This window comes from Zingiber officinale, chromosome 9A (assembly GCF_018446385.1).
Source record: "Zingiber officinale cultivar Zhangliang chromosome 9A, Zo_v1.1, whole genome shotgun sequence".
NCBI lineage: Eukaryota > Viridiplantae > Streptophyta > Magnoliopsida > Zingiberales > Zingiberaceae > Zingiber > Zingiber officinale.
The window spans coordinates 53,775,245-53,793,987 of NC_056002.1; the positions used below are offsets into that span (position 1 = coordinate 53,775,245).

The 18,743-nt window shown below is 40.2% G+C and overlaps 1 long non-coding RNA gene across 1 annotated transcript; it reads left to right on the forward strand.

Annotated features, from left to right (window-relative positions):
• The first annotated feature begins 1,497 nt into the window (after positions 1 to 1,497).
• On the forward strand, positions 1,498 to 2,486 carry LOC122020357. The gene is made up of 3 exons (XR_006122198.1): positions 1,498 to 1,992; positions 2,072 to 2,164; positions 2,416 to 2,486. It is a non-coding gene; the product is annotated as an uncharacterized LOC122020357 (long non-coding RNA).
• The last annotated feature ends 16,257 nt before the right edge of the window (positions 2,487 to 18,743 follow it).

Sequence of the window (18,743 nt, forward strand, 5' to 3'; positions counted from 1 at the left end):
ATGCGTGAAGTTTATTTAGACTGAGGATTTCAAGATCAGCTTCTAGGAGCTGAAGCGAAGACTAGTGTCGGCTTCGATTTTTGGTTTTTACTTTCTAGAGAGGACGGATTTGTCCTCTACACCGACACGTTTCTACAGGGTATGGGTGCTGTTCTGTTGCAGCACGGTTGAGTATTCTTATATACTTCTTGATAGTTGGGGGAGCCTGAGAAGAAAATACTCAGTTCATGATCTGGAGTTGGCTGCTATTATTTTTGCCCGAAGATTTGGCGGCAGTACCTGTATGATATTACATTGAGATTCTCACTGACCATCGGAGTCTCAAATATCTGTTTCACTCAGAAGGAACTTAATCTTCGACCGAGGAGATAGATGGAGTTCCTGAAGGATTATGATTTTACCATTAGCTATCACCTGGGAAAAGCTAATGTGGTTGTCGATGCACTTAGCCAGAAGTCCAGAGGGACTTTAGCTTGCCACCGAGTTGTGGTCACAGATTTGATTCAGGGTTTATTCGAGTTAGACCTTGAGGAGCAGGGATAGACTGAGCAGGGTATTCTTATTGCCATAGATGCTCAGTCGTCGATCAGGACGAGAATCCGTGAGGCCCAGTTGTTGGAACCTTATAGAGCTCAACATGAGGCAGAGTTGATCCGTATTATCAGACGGAGGATGTTAGAGGCATAAGGCTGCCAGTAGAGTTATGCTGACCGGAGTCGGAGACTCATAGAGTTCTCCATTTGTGACCATGTATTTCTGCGAGTTTCACCCATGAAAGGGGTGAAGAGATTTGGCTTCAGTGGTAAGCTAGCTCCGCGTTACATTGGTCCTTTCGAGATCTTGGAGAGGATCGGAGCGGTAGTTTACCATCTGACACTACCACCGTTCCGGACAGGTGTTCAAGACATATTTTGTGTATCTATGCTGAGAAGATACATAGTAGACCCAGCTCACGTGTTGGCTGATATTCCAGTTCCAGTTCAGCCTGACATTACTTATGAGGAGGTTCCGGTACGGATTTTTGGATCGGAAAGAGTGTAAGTTGTGGAACAAGACTATCCGGCTGGTTAAAGTCGGATGACAGCATCATTCAGACGAGGAGGCTACTTGGGAGCTTGAGGATACGATCCGAGCTCGATATCCCCATCTTTTCACTTGAGGTATGTGAATTATTTACCGTTCAGCATTTATACTTTATATCTGTTGTTAGTACTTGCTGATGGTAGATAACGAAATTTGGGGACCAAATTTTTATTAGTGGGGGAGAATGTAAAATACTGAAAATGATAAGGGAATTTTCCGGAATTTTTAGAAATTTTTTTTGGAAATTTTTCGGAGCTCGTATGGACAAGTTAATGGGGACAAAAACAGGGTCCGGGAAAGGCCTGTTTAGGCTACCCTATTTAAGAGAGGAAATGTATATATATTTCCTTTTCTTTTTATTTATTTATTTATTTTTATTTCTTTTTCCTTTATTAGTGTCGCCGTTTCCTTCCCCTTGCCGAACCCGAGCGCGCCTCGCATCCTCTCCGCGCACCCGACGCCGCCGACGCCTTCTCCTCCTTGCCCTAACCGTCGGCCCCGGCGGTTCTCTCCTCTGCCGACGCCGGCGACCCTCCTCTCTGCCTTGGTCTCTGCCGCCGGCGACGAGAGCCACCGCCGACCCCCTGTTGCCCTAGCCGTGGGGATACCGAGCACAGGGCCGACCGAGCCCCCCATCCCGATCCTTTCCTCTTTGCTCCAAGTCGTGCCCTAGTGCTTTACTGCCGTCGCTGCTCCTCTGCACAGTGTCGGCCAGTGAACCCTAGCTCCGGTTGCCACCACCTCTGTGCCAACGGCCAACGCCACTGCTTCTCCTATGGGGCTTCTTCCAGATTCAACGAGGGACGAACCTTTGAGACACCCTCTCCTCTTCGGTATCAAGAGGAAGAGTTTTGTGTTCACCAAAACAGTACTTGGATCTCGTTCATTCTGGAGAAATTTCAGATTAGGGTAAGTTGTTTGAATTATGGGTGTGATCCTTGAGGAATTGGGTCTGATATTGATTTTTGTCGTGTTAATTGTGATTTAGGTTTATCTGTTTGGGAGATTGGCAATTTATCCTTGCTCAGACTGTTGATTTACAGAAGCAACGTTTCCAATCAGATTTGGACAAGTTGTAGAGGTAATTTTGTGTATGTACTATATTTCATTTTTGTTGTGGACTGGTTAGGGTGCCGTAATTCTACATAATCATGATATGTGGTTTGAGTGAATTTGGGTTTTAACCATTTTGTTGATGATTGATAGATAGGTTAATAACTAATGTTAAGCTAGGTATACGTGTTGAATTAAGGAATGGATAAGATTATTAAATAGGTTTGGAGATTTTTATTTAGCTATATAGCTAAATACCTTATCTGTTTAATAACGCAGGACTCTGATTCGAGACCGTATCTCGACGGGTATCTTGATTCCCGGATTGGACCATTTTATCGGAGGCGGGTACTTTGACTTATGTCTTTTGATATGCATGATAATATGTTTAACATATAACAATAATTGTGTTATCTGTTTGTTTCGGTTGGTCGCTACATGATTAGTTACATGTTTGTTTGTTTATTTATGTTGCACTGCATGATATCTACCTGATCACATATGCTTTAGGTAGTGAATCAACCACATGCTATGATATGTTCTGGATCTAGGGTTTATTTGATACCCTATTTGATTGGTGTACCTTCTATTTGATACTTCTTCCAGTGGTACACACTTGTATCTAGTTATATGGACTATGCCATGTTTTTAGTGTCATGCATCATGATTGCATGCTGTGCGATTGTCGGCTCCACTTTGGTTGAGCCCATCGCCAGTTACATGTACTGCACACACCACCCATGGATTAGTTGTATATCTAGCTGGAGTGTGGCGGTTCTGCTGTTTGGCTCCGTTGGTCAGGTGACTCAGCGTGGTAGCCGGCAGTCAGTTCCGCTCTATTTGGCTCCATTGGCATTTAGGGTAGCAGCGTGGTAGCCGGCAGATGGTGGACTCTGTTTGGCTCCGTTGGTCAGGAGACTCAGCGTGGTAGCCGGCAGAGATTTCCTCCCCGTCGTTGTGTACCGGGAGATGAGAGCATTGAGCTCCCCCATTTATGATTTGGGGCCAGAGGACAGGAGTACTCCGACAACATTCCGTCCACTCAGTCACTGTCAGGAGCAGTGATGTCCGAGTGCACGGTCACCATATGCATTTATTGCATTTTATTGTTGTGATTGCTGCACTTATATGCTGCATTTGTATGGATGCATTTGATTGACATGCATACAGGATTATGATTTCTTCGGTCTGACGACTTGTTACCTTTGTACCTTGATCCCGGTTAGTACAGTTATCTCCTGATTTCGTTTCAGTTGCATTTATTCCTTCTCGTATTCAGGAGACTGTACGCATGATTAGTGTTGTCTGTTATTTGTTTTATTATGCATATCAGTTGTACCTGCTGAGTGTTGGACTCACCCCGCCTCCATTGTTGATATTTTCAGGTTGAGGCTATCCGGAGCAGTTCCAGTCGCTGGCCCCCCATATGCACGTAGAGCCAGTTCTCTACTAGTTCGTTATTTGTTTTATTTTGGCCTTTTTCTATATCAAACTTTGTTTTAGTATTGTCTTTGGATTTTTCCTATGGATATTGTATGGAGTGATACCTTTTGATGGATTTTTGATATGATATTGGATTTCATTCTACTACGTGCCTGCCAGGACGGCAGAAGAGGTAAGTTCGTTGGATTTGAGCTTTACGAGTGTAGTGGAGTAGGGTGGATTTCGAGTCAGAGTCCTATTGTTATTGATTACTACTATTAACTGCGTGGTTGTGACAGCCAGAGGCTGAATATCTTTATAAACTGCGTTGTGTTTGTTTTTATTTTTGTTATCATTCCAGCCGCCTGTGGCTAATGTATATGTGATATGTAGAAAGTTTCATATTGTCCGCCGTACAGGGGAGATGCTGCCGAAATTTCTTCGGACAGAGACTCCTCTGGGGCGTGACACTTGCAAACCCGGGTCTAGTAAGGGATGCGCGCATAGCATGTACAGTTGTCGGGCCCATCAGTAGCATGATTATGTATTTTTATCTATCTATGATAAATAGTTTTCAAAACTCACAAATTAGTTGTGTATACAATTTAAATTCGGTTTCAGCTTAGTTTTAGTTTTAGCTCAATTCATGTTTTAGCTTAGTCCTTCATTATTGACACATGTGATAGTTCTATGATTAGTTTTGGTTTCTATGTTTATATGATACCATGCCATGCTCTAACTTGTTCAATATACATATGTTTCAAATAGCATGTTTTAAAAGCATGATTCCATCGTATGCATGTTTTAGTGAGGTAGATGGTCTCTTACTAAGCTCTCAAGCTTACAGATACTCTTTTCCTTATACTGCAGATAAAGGTAAAGGAAAGATGGACTAGCGGAGGCTGGAGGTCAATGCAAGGAAGATGTGTGTGGGTGGAACTTGGAATAAAGATCTTAGGGATATAGCAAATTTTGTTTTAAGCATTAGAACTCTATAGCATTTTAGTTGTTCCGCACTTTAGTATGTTTAAATGCCATGAACTAGTGAATTATGCATTAGGCCATGTTTAGAATACGAAATATTTGATGTTATAATGTTTCCCAACCATTTTAGAACTTGTGTATGTGATTTAGGCATGAAACAGTGTTGAAATCAGAGGTTGCTGCGAAATCAGAAACCCCAATCGATCAGTGGATCGATTAGGGGCCCTCAATCGATCAGTGGATCGATTGGGAGCCTGGTTTCGCAAACAGTAAGATTCTAGATCGCTCAGCCGATCGATCCAGTCGCATTCTGTCGCGAACAGTAAGCTTCTGGATCGATCAGCCGATCGATCCAGTCGCGTTCTGTCGCGAACAGAGAGTTTGTGGATCGATCGTTCGATCGATCGGGAAATCGCTCCCGCGAACAGAGAGCTCTGGAATCGATCATTGGATCGATTGGCCAGTCTGGATCGATCAGCCGATCGATCCAGAATAATAACCCGAGCACAGTAGCGAGCTGAATCGATCAGTGGATCGATCAGACCATTCCAATCGATCAGCTGATCGATTGGGAGGCCTGATATCAGCAAGAAATCCCTAGTTCACTTCCTTGACCATAGGGGATGTAATATATGACATGTATACCTTAGATTGCATCCCTTAGCAAACGTAGGACCAAAAACTTGAATTAGCTTGGCAAAGTTTTAATTGATACAGCTTTTCGCACCTAGAGTTAGTAATGGTCATGGATATAGTTTAGCCCAGCATAATGTGACGGTCCGGCCTTACAGCCTAGGTAACAGAAGGCGGGTCGTTACAGAACTCTTCGGACACTAGAATCAGGCTGACAGGCAAGACTGTATGATCTCTAGGTACTGGACTAAAAGTAGGAATGAAGAAGCCAAAAGGCAAGTGCTTCATTTACAAGCAGTCTGGACAATTGTAGGTAGACTGTCCTCATAGGAAGAGAACAATATAGGTATATCTTATTCTCTAATAGTTGGAACATGTTTTGTGGTGTTATCTACCGGTACCTGGCATGTAGATATGATAACCACTGATCATGTCTACAAATCATTGCAGGGGTTCCAGGAAATCCGACAACTACACGAAGGAGAAATCACTGTTTACATGGGCAATGCTACAGAAGTAGCAGTTGTTGCAGTGGGAGATGTTTAAAGGAATCAAATATTGGTTTTAAGAAATTGTCTTTACGTACCAAGTTTTAGAAAGAACTTGATTTCAGTTTCTAAAACAATACAAGGATGGATATTATGTCTATTTATGATAGCAAAGGTGTTATCAAGATAAATAGGGAAGTTATCTATTCTGGTACGTTTGTTGGCAATTTGTATACTCTAAATCCAATAACTCCCATGATGCAACAAATAAAAATTAATAACACATCTTCTAAATCTAATAAGAGAAAGGAACCTTTGAAAATGAACTAAACATATCTTTGGCATCTAAGGCTTGGTTATATTAACTTGAGTAGGATTCAAAGGACTCTTGGGTTCATTAGTGTTGGAAAACTTTACAACTTGTGAATCTTGCTTGGAAGGAAAAATGACCAAGAGACCTTTTAAGGCCAAGGGGTATAGAGCCAAAAATGAGTTGGAAATGGTTCATTATGATTTGTGTGGTCCTATAACTATCCAGGCAAGAGGTGGTTTCGAATATTTTGTCCCTTTCATAGACGACTATTCGAGATATGGGTACATTTACTTGATGCGCTGCAAGTCTGAATGCTTTGATAAGTTCAAAGAGTATAAGCCTGATATGGAGAAACATCATGGTAAAAGCATCAAGACACTACGGTCTAATCGTGGTGGCGAATACCTCTTTGGAGAGTTTAGGAAATACTTATCAGAGGATGGGATTCAATCCCAATTGTCTGCACCTAGTACACCCCAACAGAATGGTGTGGCAGAATGAAGGAATAGGACTCTTATGGAAATGGTTAGATCGATGATGAGTTATTCAGAATTATCAAATTCATTTTGGGGATATGCTCTGGAAACATCAGTGTACATTTTGAATATGGTACCTTCTAAATCAGTACCCTCTACTCCCATGGAATTATGGAATGGGCGTAAGCCTAGTCTGAGTCATATTCGGATATGGGGTAGTCCAGCACATGTGCTAAAGGGAGATACTGACAAGTTGGAATCATGTACAGAAGTTTGCCTGTTTGTGGGATATCCTAAAGGAATGAAAGGTGGTTTATTTTATAATCCGAAAAATCAGAAGATCATTGTTAGCACCAATGCTCGATTTTTAGAGGAAGATTATGTAATGAACCATAAGCCCATGAGTGAAATTATTCTAGAAGAAATTAGAGAGGGCACGTCTAGTCTAGTACCAACAGTACAAGATGAAATATCACAAAAAACTACAACACGTATCACAAATGATACACAAACACAGACAGTGCCTCGTTGTAGTGGGAGGGTTGTGAGGCAACCTGAAAGATTTATGTTTTTGGGAGAGTCGTCAGACTTGATCCCAGGTAAACATGAACTTGATCCCCGAGCATACGACGAAGCACTCCAAGATATAGATGCAGCATCTTGGTAAAGAGTGATGAATTCTGAAATAGAATCTATGTATTCTAATAAGGTTTGAGAGCTTGTAGAACCACCTAATGGTGTAAAAGCCGTTGGATGTAAGTGGATCTAAAAAAGGAAAAGAGGGATAGATGGGAAGGTGGAAACCTTCAAAGCAAGGCTTGTTGCGAAGGGGTATACTCGGAAAGAGGGAATCGATTATGAGGAAACTTTTTCGCCAGTAGCTATGCTTAAGTCTATCCAGATACTCTTATCTATTGCTACTCATATGGATTATAAGGTTTGGCAAATGGATGTCAACATAGCTTTTCTTAACAGAAGTCTTGAAGAAAATATCCATATGAAGTAACCAGAGGGGTTTTATTGCAAAGGGCAAAGAGCATCTAGTATGTAAGCTCAATCAGTCTATAGACTGAAGCAAGCTTTAAGGTCTTGGAACATCCGGTAATCCAGTCATATGGATTTATTCAGTGTTCTGATGTGTCTTGTGTATACAAGAAGTGTGATGGAAACGTGGTGGTATTTCTTGTACTATACGTAGATGACATTTTTGATAGTTGGAAACAATATCAAAGTGTTGTTGGAAGTAAGGGTATGGTTGTCCAAGCAATTCGATATAAAAGACTTGGAAGAATGTGCACATATTCTCGGGATCAAAGTAATAAGGGATCGTAAGAAAAGAATATTGTGCTTATTCTAAGCTTCATATATCGATATGATTCTAGCTTGTTTTAGCATGCAAGACTCCAAGAAAGGTTTTTTACCTTTTAGATATAGAGTATCTTTATCTAAAGAGATGTCTTCGAAAGACACCAAAAGAGATAGAAGAAATGAAGGCAGTTCCTTATACTTCAACTGTAGGAAGCCTAATGTATGTTATGTTATGCATGAGACCGGATATCTATTTTTCCATGGAAATGGTTAGCAGATATCAAAGTAATCCAGGACAGGGACATTGGACTGTCGTAAAGTATATATTAAAGTACCTGAGAAGGACTAGAGATTATATGTTGGTTACCAAACAAATGATTTGCTCCCTGTGGGTTATACGAATTCGGACTTCCAATCAGATAGAGACAATAGTAAGTTAACGTCGGGGTTTTGTTTTTTACTTTAGGAGGTGAAGCCATAACTATGGAGGAATGTTAAGCATAGGTACTTTTTCGGACTCCACCATAGAAGCTGAGTATGTGGCAGCCTCTGAGGCAGCCATAGAAGCTGTATGGCTCAAAAACTTCATTATGGACTTAGATGTGATTCCTGGTTTGTCCAAAAATTATTATAGTGTATTGAGATAATAAGTGGTGATGTAGCAAACTCGAAGGAACCACAAGCCCATAAGGCGAGTAAACACATAGAGCGCAAGTACCACTCAATACGAGATATCGTATAACGAGGAAAAGTTGTTGTCACCTAAATTGCATCAGATAATAACCTGGAAGATCCTCTCACTAAGGCACTTAAGGTAAGATCTTTTAATGGGCATGTTGAGGGGTTGGGAATCAGATGTATGGCAGCGTTTATGACAGCATAGTCTTTTAGTATAAGTGGGAGATTGTTAAAGTGTATACTAAAAGCTTAGCTTTTTGTAAACATTTATTTTTGAAATAAAAGAATCACATTGGTCAAATATCTACATTTATATGCTAAGTGTAGTTGTTCAATTAATTTATATTGTAGATAACATGATGTGTTGTGTCACACATAGAATATCATGTTATCAGTTCCTTATAAATTATAAACAGTAGCTCACGACTAAGATGGATAGGAACAAACTATTGGAATAGTCGTAGTGTAATTTGGTATTACTTTATCTTGACTATAAAATTACACTAGTACACTATGAGTGTATTGAGCAAGACCATTTAAGGTAAGTTATTTTTATACTGACTAAATAAAAGAACAAGACCTTTGTAATTATGGAAGTGTGTGCTCTTAATCATGATAAAATAACAAGCACATATACTTAATAATCATTTCCTTGATTTATCAAAGGGTGCGATTTAGTTTGATAAATCAATAGGCCTGATAAGTTGAAAAATAGTATTACTTATATGGTGTGTTGTTGATTATAGAATGAAATTGTGTCCTAGTAATCTAGGTTGATAATGTCCCCAAGAGGAGCTCATAAGGATTGTCATGTTAAACCCTGTAGGTGGACTTAGTTCGATACGACAATAAGGTTGAGTGGTACTACTCTTGGACTAAGATATTAATTTAAGTGAGTTGTCAGTAACTCACTTAATTAGTGGACATTTGACATCTTAAACACAGGGAGATTAACACACTCATGATAAGAAGAAGCCCAAAATGTAATTTGGGATTGGTGTGGTAGTTCAATAATAATTCTTTAGTGGTATGACTTATTATTGATGAAATTAAGTTGGGTGTTCGGGGCGAACACGGGAAGCTTAATTTCGTCGGGAGACCAAAACCAATTTCTCCTCTCGGTCCCTATCATAGCCACTTATTTATAAAGTATTATACCCACCCATACCCACCTTCTTACCCACCTTAAGGTGGTTGGCCAAGCCTAGCTTGCAGCCCAAGCTAGGGCTAGCCAAACCAAGGTGAGTTGGTTTCATTAGGTGGTCGGCCCTAGCTTGAACTCAAGCTTGGTGTGGCCGGCCAAAATAAATTAAAAAGGATTTTATTTTTTAAAATATTTCTTATGTGGTAGTCATGATTTTAAAAGATAGTCTAAAATTTAAATCTTTCCTTTTATAGCTTTCTTCAAAAGATTAAGTGAAAGGTTTAATATCTTTCTTTATTTGTAGTTAAAAGGAAGATTTTAATTTTTGATAAAACTTTCCTTTTATAAAACCATTCTCATGTTTTTAAAAGAGAGTTTTAAAATTAAATCTTTCCTTTTATAGTTTCTACAAAAGATTAAGAAAAGATTTGATATCTTTCCTTATTTGTAGATTGAAAGAAAGATTTTAATTTTAGAGAAAACTTTCCTTTTTGTAAATTATCCACATGTTTTAATAGAGAGATTTTAATTTATAAAAGTTTCCTTTTAGGACCAACCATGAAGGGAATTTTCGAAAGAGAAATTTTTATTTAAAATTTCCAGAAACAAATTAGGAAGTTTTAATTTTGTGTTTAAAACTTTCCTTGTTTGGAGGGATTAAGGTGGCCGACCATATATAGTTTGAAAGGAAAATTTTATTAAACTTTCCTTTCATTGGCAAAGAGAATAAGGAAGTTTTAATAAAACTTTCCTTATTTGCCAAGACCAAGAAATATAAAAGAGAGGGTAGAGGTGCCTCACCTCACAACAATCTATCTTCTTTGGTTCCTCTCTTCCTTGGTTGGTGGTCGGCCCCTCTCTTCCTCTCCATCTCCTATTTTTCTTCCTTGGCCGACGGCATCTTCATCTCAAGGGTTTTGGTTGGTGGCCAGATTTTGTTAGAGGAAGGAGAGATAGGAGGCATTGTTTCTAGCATCCCTTGGAGCTTAGTGGTGGTGGTCGAACCTCATCTTCTCTTGGAGTTCTTGTGGTGGACGAAACTTGCTTGGAGAAGAAGGAAGCTTGGGTGGTTCTCATCTTGGTAGATCGTTGCCCACACGACGTCCGAGATAAGAAGAGGAATACGATAGAAGATCAAGAGGTTGTTGCTTACAAAGAAAGGTATAACTACTAATTCTATTCCGCATCATATTAGTTTTCTTTGTATAGATTTTGAAATACCAAACACAAGAGGCATATGATTCTAGGTTTCAAATTTGTGATTCGAGTTTGTGTTCTTTTGTTTTTTTTCAATCTTGTGATTCGATTGTTCCTTTTGATTAAACCTAGGGTTACTATAAGGAAATTAAATATTAAATTTCGTTGAAAGACTTTGTCTAGGAAGTGGTGGATGCTCCCATACCCAAGAAGGCCTAGTGCCTAGCCATGTTTAACCTGGAAGTCAATCTCTGAAATTAATATTTAATTGAATTTGTAACATGGGTGGATTTGGATCAATAATGTTATGTATCGTTTGCGATCTAAGTCTAAACCTCTATGAACATATAAGTTAAATTTGGAATCAATAATGTTAAGTTCTATTTGCGATTCCTAATTTAATTTCTTAAGAACATAATAGGTTGTTAGGAATGGTTCAGGACTTGTACAAAATTTTTGTACAGGGGAACCGGTATGATATTCCGAGTATCAACCAGCATTCCTCTCTGCCAAGGTGACACGGCCATGCGGATTCGCACGACTGTGCACTTCTTCCCCTCGGCCAAGGTGACACAGCCGTGTTGATTCACACGGCCATGCACTTCTTCCCCTCGGCCAAGGGGACACGGCCGTGTGGATTCACACGGCCGTGTACCTCTCTCTCTCGGCTAAGGGGACACTGCCGTGTGGATTCACACGGCCGTGTACCTCTCTCTCGGCCAAGGGGACACGACCGTGTGGATTCACACGGTCATGCAGCTTTGCTTGGCTCCAAGTCATGTCCAATTAGTCGAACAAGTTAGAGTAGACCTATGGGCTGAGCAGTACATAATGTGTAAGAATGCCAAAAAAATTAAGATGTACAGATAAGGGTAACGTATGTACTTTATGAGGTAAGGGTAGAAGGTCGGGTGTTACAAGACAAAAGGATCCTATGGTTTTGTATGATGAGTTGAGTTAAAGTTCACGGTTTGGTTTAACTTGTGTTAGATTCAAGTTTGGCTTTGGGTTCAATAAACAGGTATTCTTTGGATAAATTTCTAAGCTGTGTGAGTCACCAGGACATCCTTAGAGTAACCGCATCTTCAAAATTTTCCAAATAGGGAAAACCATCCACTGAACTTAGTATAAAACTTTGGTCTAATGAACTAGGATTGGTAAGGGGTAACTTTAGTTAGTTCCACTTGTTGGATCGAAAGAGCTAGGAGGGGGGGTGAATAGCGCTCGTGGCTATTTCGTTCGATTTAAAACAGAGTTGAATATACGCAGCGGAATTAAGTAAGAAAAATCAAAGCAAACACAGAAGGACACAGTCGTTTACTTGGTTCAGAGCCTGTAGCGACTCCTACTCCAAGGCCCGCGGTCGTTGACCGCTTTCGGTGGGCAACAACTATAAGCTCGAAAGATTGTTACAAGATTATTACAATTAGAACTATAAAAGAAAACAATACCGACAGTAAGAATATCAAAGTCTGGAGTTCCGGGTCGTCGGTATGTCGTCACAGCACTTCGGGATGAACTCGTTAGCAATTGAACGCAGAAGGATCGCTTATGAATGCCTATTCTAAGCTGTTGCTCGAAGTCCCCTTTTAAACAGTGCTGGAGGCGCCTCCAAGCCTGTCCGAGGCGCCTCCAGGTAACCAAGTCGCACGTGTGGATCAGCTCTAATCTGGTTATGCCTTATCCCACTGAAGGTGCCTCCAAGCTGCTCCAAGGTGCCTCCAGTGACCTCCGAGGCGCCTCCAGTGTCTCTGGACAGCTGGCTTCGGCTAGCACCCGAGGTGCCTCCAAGCCCCATGGAGGCGCCTCGGACACTGTTCATCCGAGGTCTAAGTTGCTCCTTTATTCCTACAAAATGTGTTAGTCCCAAACACAAACCTTGCAAAACAAAGTTAGCGCAGAGACAAAATGATAGATATACTTGACAGTCGTCGGACTGTCCGGGTCTGACTTCGGATTTCCAACCGGAAACCCTAGGTCAACCCGACGCCTACTGTTCCCTCTACGGGGAATGCGTCCTCACCTACTCCACTCAGGAGATTTACCTGATGCTAGTGCGATCCTCCAGATCAACTGGACTTTTGCTCAGCGTTCGAAACTTCCGGATTTTCTGCTGGACTTCCGCTTCCCAGCTGGTCCAGTCTTTCACCTGGTTCGCGACACCAGGACTTTCAACCTAGGGTTACCCCCTAGGACTTTTGCCTGAAGCTCTCGACCCGCCAAGACTTTTCGCATAGGGTTACCACCCACTATGACCTAGGGTTACCACCCCTTATGACCTAGGGTTACCACCCCCTAGGGTTTTTCACCTGCCTAACCGCAGCTAGGACTTTTGCCTAAGAAATCTTAGAACTTTCCTACAAACTTGTTCAACATGTTTGAAAACAAAACACCTTAACTTTAAACCCTTTGACATAATCAAAATATATGTTCGATCGTCGGATGCTTCCCGCACCAACACCACTAAGCCAAATACACCAGGTTGAAGTCATATCTTCTTAGACATGCATAAACATAGTTTCCCTAACCTATTATCATCCAAAACTTTTTTAGTGTTATTTTTCAAGTTAAACTTTTATCCCTTTTTAACCTAATCTTAATTACCCAGTCGAGTAAATTATTATTTTAGAAGTGTCAACTGATTTGAAGTCTTCCCCTGAATTATTGATTTTCCTTTTAGGTTTTTGTATAATTAAGGTTAATTTTAGTTAAGATTTAATATTTAATTTGTAATTTAAATTTAAGTTTTAAATTTTGAATTAATTAAGTTGGTTAAATTTTCTTTTTTTTAAAGAAGTGTAATTAAGATTTAAGTTTTCTTTTAATTTTGAATTTATTCAATTATTATAATTATTTAAAAGATTATATTTGATATTTAAGTTTTTATTAATTCTTAATTTCGAATTGGTTAATTTGTTTGAATTATGTTTCTTTAAAAATTTATTTAATTTGGTATATGTTTGATTATCTTTATTTAAGATATTATCTTTAATATTTAATTTTGAATTTATTAAATTTAGTTTTGATTTTATTAAAGTGTGATTTTATCTTTATATTTTCTTTATCTTTAATTTTATATTATTAGTTGAATTTGTTAGATTAGTTTTATCTATATTCTTATCCTTAAGATTTAAATTTTGTTAATTAAATTATCTTAATTTTGGATAGAATTTTCTAGATTGATATTATCTAGATTATTAAATACTTTATTAAGGTATTTGTTGATTTTATCTAAATCTATTTTCTCATTTTTAAGTTTTAAATTTGAGTTTATTTTAATTTTTGAACTAATTAATTTATTTGAATTGATTTGGTTATTGTTTTATTTGACCAAGTTAAGGTTGATGCCGATGTGATGAAGTCTTGATTGACTTGATCAGAATCTATATTATTTTGTAGTTCTAAATTTGAATAATGTAAATCTAGATTATCATGCACTATACATGGGATAATTTCATTATCTAAATTATCATACAGATTATTTGAACTACTACTGACAGGGGTATTTTGATAATTATAATAACCTTTAGCACATCTCCTAATTCAGTAGGCTTCTCTATTGAGTTGGACTCGAGTCTAGATTCTCTTTTGACTTGATCCTCTAGCTCCATCGGCTTCTCATGAAACTTGGTTAGACGAGTCCAAAACTCATAGGCATCTCAGTGTTCTCTAAGTCCGCATGTGATTTCATTAGGTAATAATTTTACAATTGAATTTATTACCTTTCTATTGACTTCTATGTTTTGGGTTGATCGCCTCAGTGCCATGACACCATCAAAATCGTTCATGAGGATGAAAGTTACCATCTACATCCTCCACAGATTGAATTCGTGCCTCTTGTACATCTCATATAGAGGTGGTTCATTGACATTTCACCCATGCAATTCTTTGTACACCATTTTTCAACACTAAAAGAAAACTCACAAAGATTCCAAGACTATGTCTTGAGGTAAGTAGTGTGGGAGTTAAAGAAATTAGTCGAGTAGTATTGCACGAATTTTAAGGAAAATAATAATAAAAATAATAAAATAATATTATGATAAATTTTGTTAAAAGGATTATTTCACTAATTCTAAATGATGGTGAAAAAATGAAAATAGAATTTTTTTTAAAAAAATAGATGGAAAAAATGAAAGGAACCCCCAACTTGATTGGTGGTTTCACCAATTCAGAGCAGCCTCACTTTGATATTACTTTAGGACTGGAAAGACACTAGAGGTGGGGGTGAATAGCGTTCGTCGAAAAATCGTGACTAAAAATATGTATGCAACTGAAGAATAAAGACAACGCTAATAAAACCAAGTTTTTCTTGGTTCAAAGCCTTCGACGACTCCTACTCCAAGGCCCGTACTCGTCGAGTGCTTTTGTTGGGCAATCCACTAATAGCATGAATGATTACAAAAGTTAAGTACAAGAATTAACAAACAATGTTACCGACAACAGAGAAAGTAAGAAAATCTTGATCGTTAGTTGTCGGAGGAGCATCACAGCGTCGCAAGAGCTTTTTCAGACCACTGAGCAAGAGTGAAAGTCGTAGAAGTTGTTGTTCTGAAGCTCCTGGTCAAAAACCTTTATATAGGCCCATTCCAGACACCTGGAACCCCTCTAGGCACTTAAATACATGGCTTGGTCAGTCAATGTGCTCCACATCAGCTTTTGGATGGGCACTCGAACCGCCCGGGTGCCCGTGACACTCGCCCAGGCGAGCCTGGTCTAGGCGCCTGGACTCTCCTTTTCTTCAGCAGCTTCTTCCCTATAAAAAGGTTAGTCCATACCATAGAAAATATATTTACCCTACAAAATAGAATTAGCACAATATAATAAAATAGTAGCAGTAATTAGATCCTATCTCCTTAAGACCAGGATCTAATCAAGGTCTTAACTTCGGTTTCCCAAATTGACCTAAACTGGACCGACGCCTATAATTCCCTCAACGGGGAACACATCCTCACTAGATCTCTCCTCTAGTTGCTTATCTCAACTTATGAACTGTAGTCACTTGACTTATCTTTGACTCACCAAGTCTTCTTGTCAGTTGTCATACCCGCAGATCCAATTGGAATTCGGCTGGTTGTCAGGTCCCGCGGACCTAACTGGACTTCCCGCTAGATATTGGGCCCCATGGACCTATCTAGACTTCCCACCAGCTATCGGGTCCTGCATACCTAGCTAGATTTTAGCCTGGTGTCAGGTCCTTAAGACCAGTCAACTCCTGCACACTTGGTAGAAAGGTTAGACAAACATCACATCTAACTTTAACCTATTTGTCATCCATCAAAACTAGGTTATTAGTGCAACCTACACCAACATATTGTAGCAGTAGGTCCCGTCAGTCATAATAAAGTTGACCTTCTTTTGGTCTTCCTTGGCGAGTGGTACTTGATGGTAGCCCTGGCATGCATCAAGTATCCAGATCAGCTCGCAGCTCGTTGTGGAGTCCACTATTTGATCAATATGTGACAGGGGATAGAAATCCTTCGGGCAAGCCTTGTTTAAGTCACGGAAGTCGATGCAAACTTGCCACTTGTTGCCTAGCTTGGACACCAGCACGACGTTGGCCAGCCAGCTCAGAAATTAAACCTCATGGATGTGATCGGCCTCCAACAATTTTTCTATTTCCTCTCAGATGATTTGATTTTGTTCTGAGTTGAAGTCCCTTTTCCTCTGTTTCACCAGCCGAGCATTCGATCGGATGTGAAGCTCATGCTACGCAATGCTCAATGAGATGTACGGGAGCTCATGAGCTATCCAGCTAAACACATCGTGATTTTGCCTAAGGCTGGTGGCCAGCTCTGCCTTTCTCTCGTCTGTTAGGTTAGCGGTGACAAATGTTGTGGCTTTCGATTGGCTAAGATAGATCTGAACCTCCTCTTTTTAATCATAGACTAGCACAGGCAGTTCCTCCATGATTGTGTTCACCTCCAAATACTAAGTCTTCCGAGAAGCCCTTGCCTCACATTTAACCATCTCGACATAGCACTGTCGAGCGGCCAAGTGGTCGCCTTTGACTTCGCCCATCGTATTTTCCACTGAAAACTTGATCTTCTAGCAGAAGGTGGGCACTACAGCTTGGAACTCATTCAGGGTCGGTTGGCCCAATATTATATTGTAGGCGAAAGGCACATCTACCACGATGAAGTTTATGGTCCTTGTCCTCTTGAGAGGCTCCTCTCCGAGTGATATGGCTAGCCGAGTTTGGCCATTCAACAATACTTTATTGTCTGTGAACCTGTACAGTGGGATCGTCATGGGCTACAAGTCAATCTAGTCGATTTGCAACTGGTTAAATGCCTTCTTGAAGATGATATTCACCGAGCTACCTATATCCATGAAAGTTCAATGAATAATGTAATTAGCTATTACCGCTCGGATAATCAAGGCTTCATCATGAGAGATCTCCACTCCCTCTAGGTCCCAAGGGCCAAAGCTGATCTCTGGTCCCTCGGCCTTCTCCTTGATGCATCTTACAACATGTATCTCCAGTCATCGGGCGTGCAACTTCCTTTCTCTTTTAGAATCACCATCAGTCGACCCTCCGGTGATCATTCTGATTTCATCCCAAGCTACATTACTTCAGGTTTCTTCCTCCCGAGCTAAACGTCGACTCCACTCAGCCAAAGCCCGAGCGAGACTTGCATTACCTCTACGTTGAAGTTGGTGTTGACGCTACTCACCCACCGATCTTTCTTCTTCCCGTCGCCCATCTGATTGGTGTCGATGATACCAATCGAGAGAGGTGAACAGTAGTGATATCCTGGAGGAGTCGATCGGCTTAAAACTGGCCTCAAGTCATAACAGTCCGGAGAATTGTGTGTCACCGAGCGATGGTAGGGGCAGAACAATGGTGTCCATGGCCTGCCTTTCACAGCCTTCGGTCGCTCTGCTTCCACATGCTACACAGCATGGGCTTCAGGCTCTTGGCGTGGCTGTGTTGCTCCCTCTTGGGGGCCCTTTGGTGGTTGATGGCTACTGGTCGGCCATCATTCAGGAGTGACAGTATGTTCAATGGGCACTTCCTTCCTTTGTGTCGCTTGGACCTCCTCCACGTTGATGTATTCACTGGCGCACCTGAGCAGGTGGTCAAAGTTTTTTAGCAGCTTTTGGATGAGTGAGTGAAAGAATTCGCCTTTAGTAAGTCCCTACGAAAAGGCACTTACCAATATCTCTAGGGTGACCAATGGAATATCTATAGCCACTTGGTTGAACCTCTTGATGTAGACTCTCAATGCTTCCTTGGGCCCTTGCTTCATAGCGAACAAGTTAACATTCATCTTCTAGTAATGGTGGCTGCTGGTGAAATGATGTAGAAACGTTGCTGTAAATCCTTGAAGTTGTGGATTGATCTGATCAATAGGTGTCTAAATGACCTCTGCACTTATCTGGAAAGGGTGGTTCGGATGACTCAGTAATTCACTCCATCGGTGTACTGATGGAGAGTGGTCGTGTTGTCAAACTTGATCAGATGATCCTCTGAGGTGGTTGCCCATTGTACTCTCTGATCATCAATGGCGTGTAATGTCATGGTAGTGGATCATCTAGGATCCCCTGAGAGAATTGTCTGTTGATCTATTCAGAGGAATCAGTGATCCTTGGTGCCTTTCCCTTCCATCCATCCTAGATAGGTGCGTCGTCCGAGAAAGATCTCTTAGAATTTGAGGAATGTCCTAAGACAATCATCTTACAATTTTTTTCTATTTATTTGATAAGTATAAATTTACTATTTGAATGCATATTATATGTTTGATTGTCCTAAACTCATTTACTGAATGTCCATAATATAATTCATAGCATAAGAGAATTTTTGATTAGATCACAACTAGTGATTATCTCTACATGTACAATTATGAATATATTGAAATTTCCCTAGTCGCCGAATTGATGCATTCAGACATTATCAATTTTGTAAGACTAGCAAGGGTTATACTCCTTGGTTCGGCCAAGCACTTATTTTATCACTAGCTGGA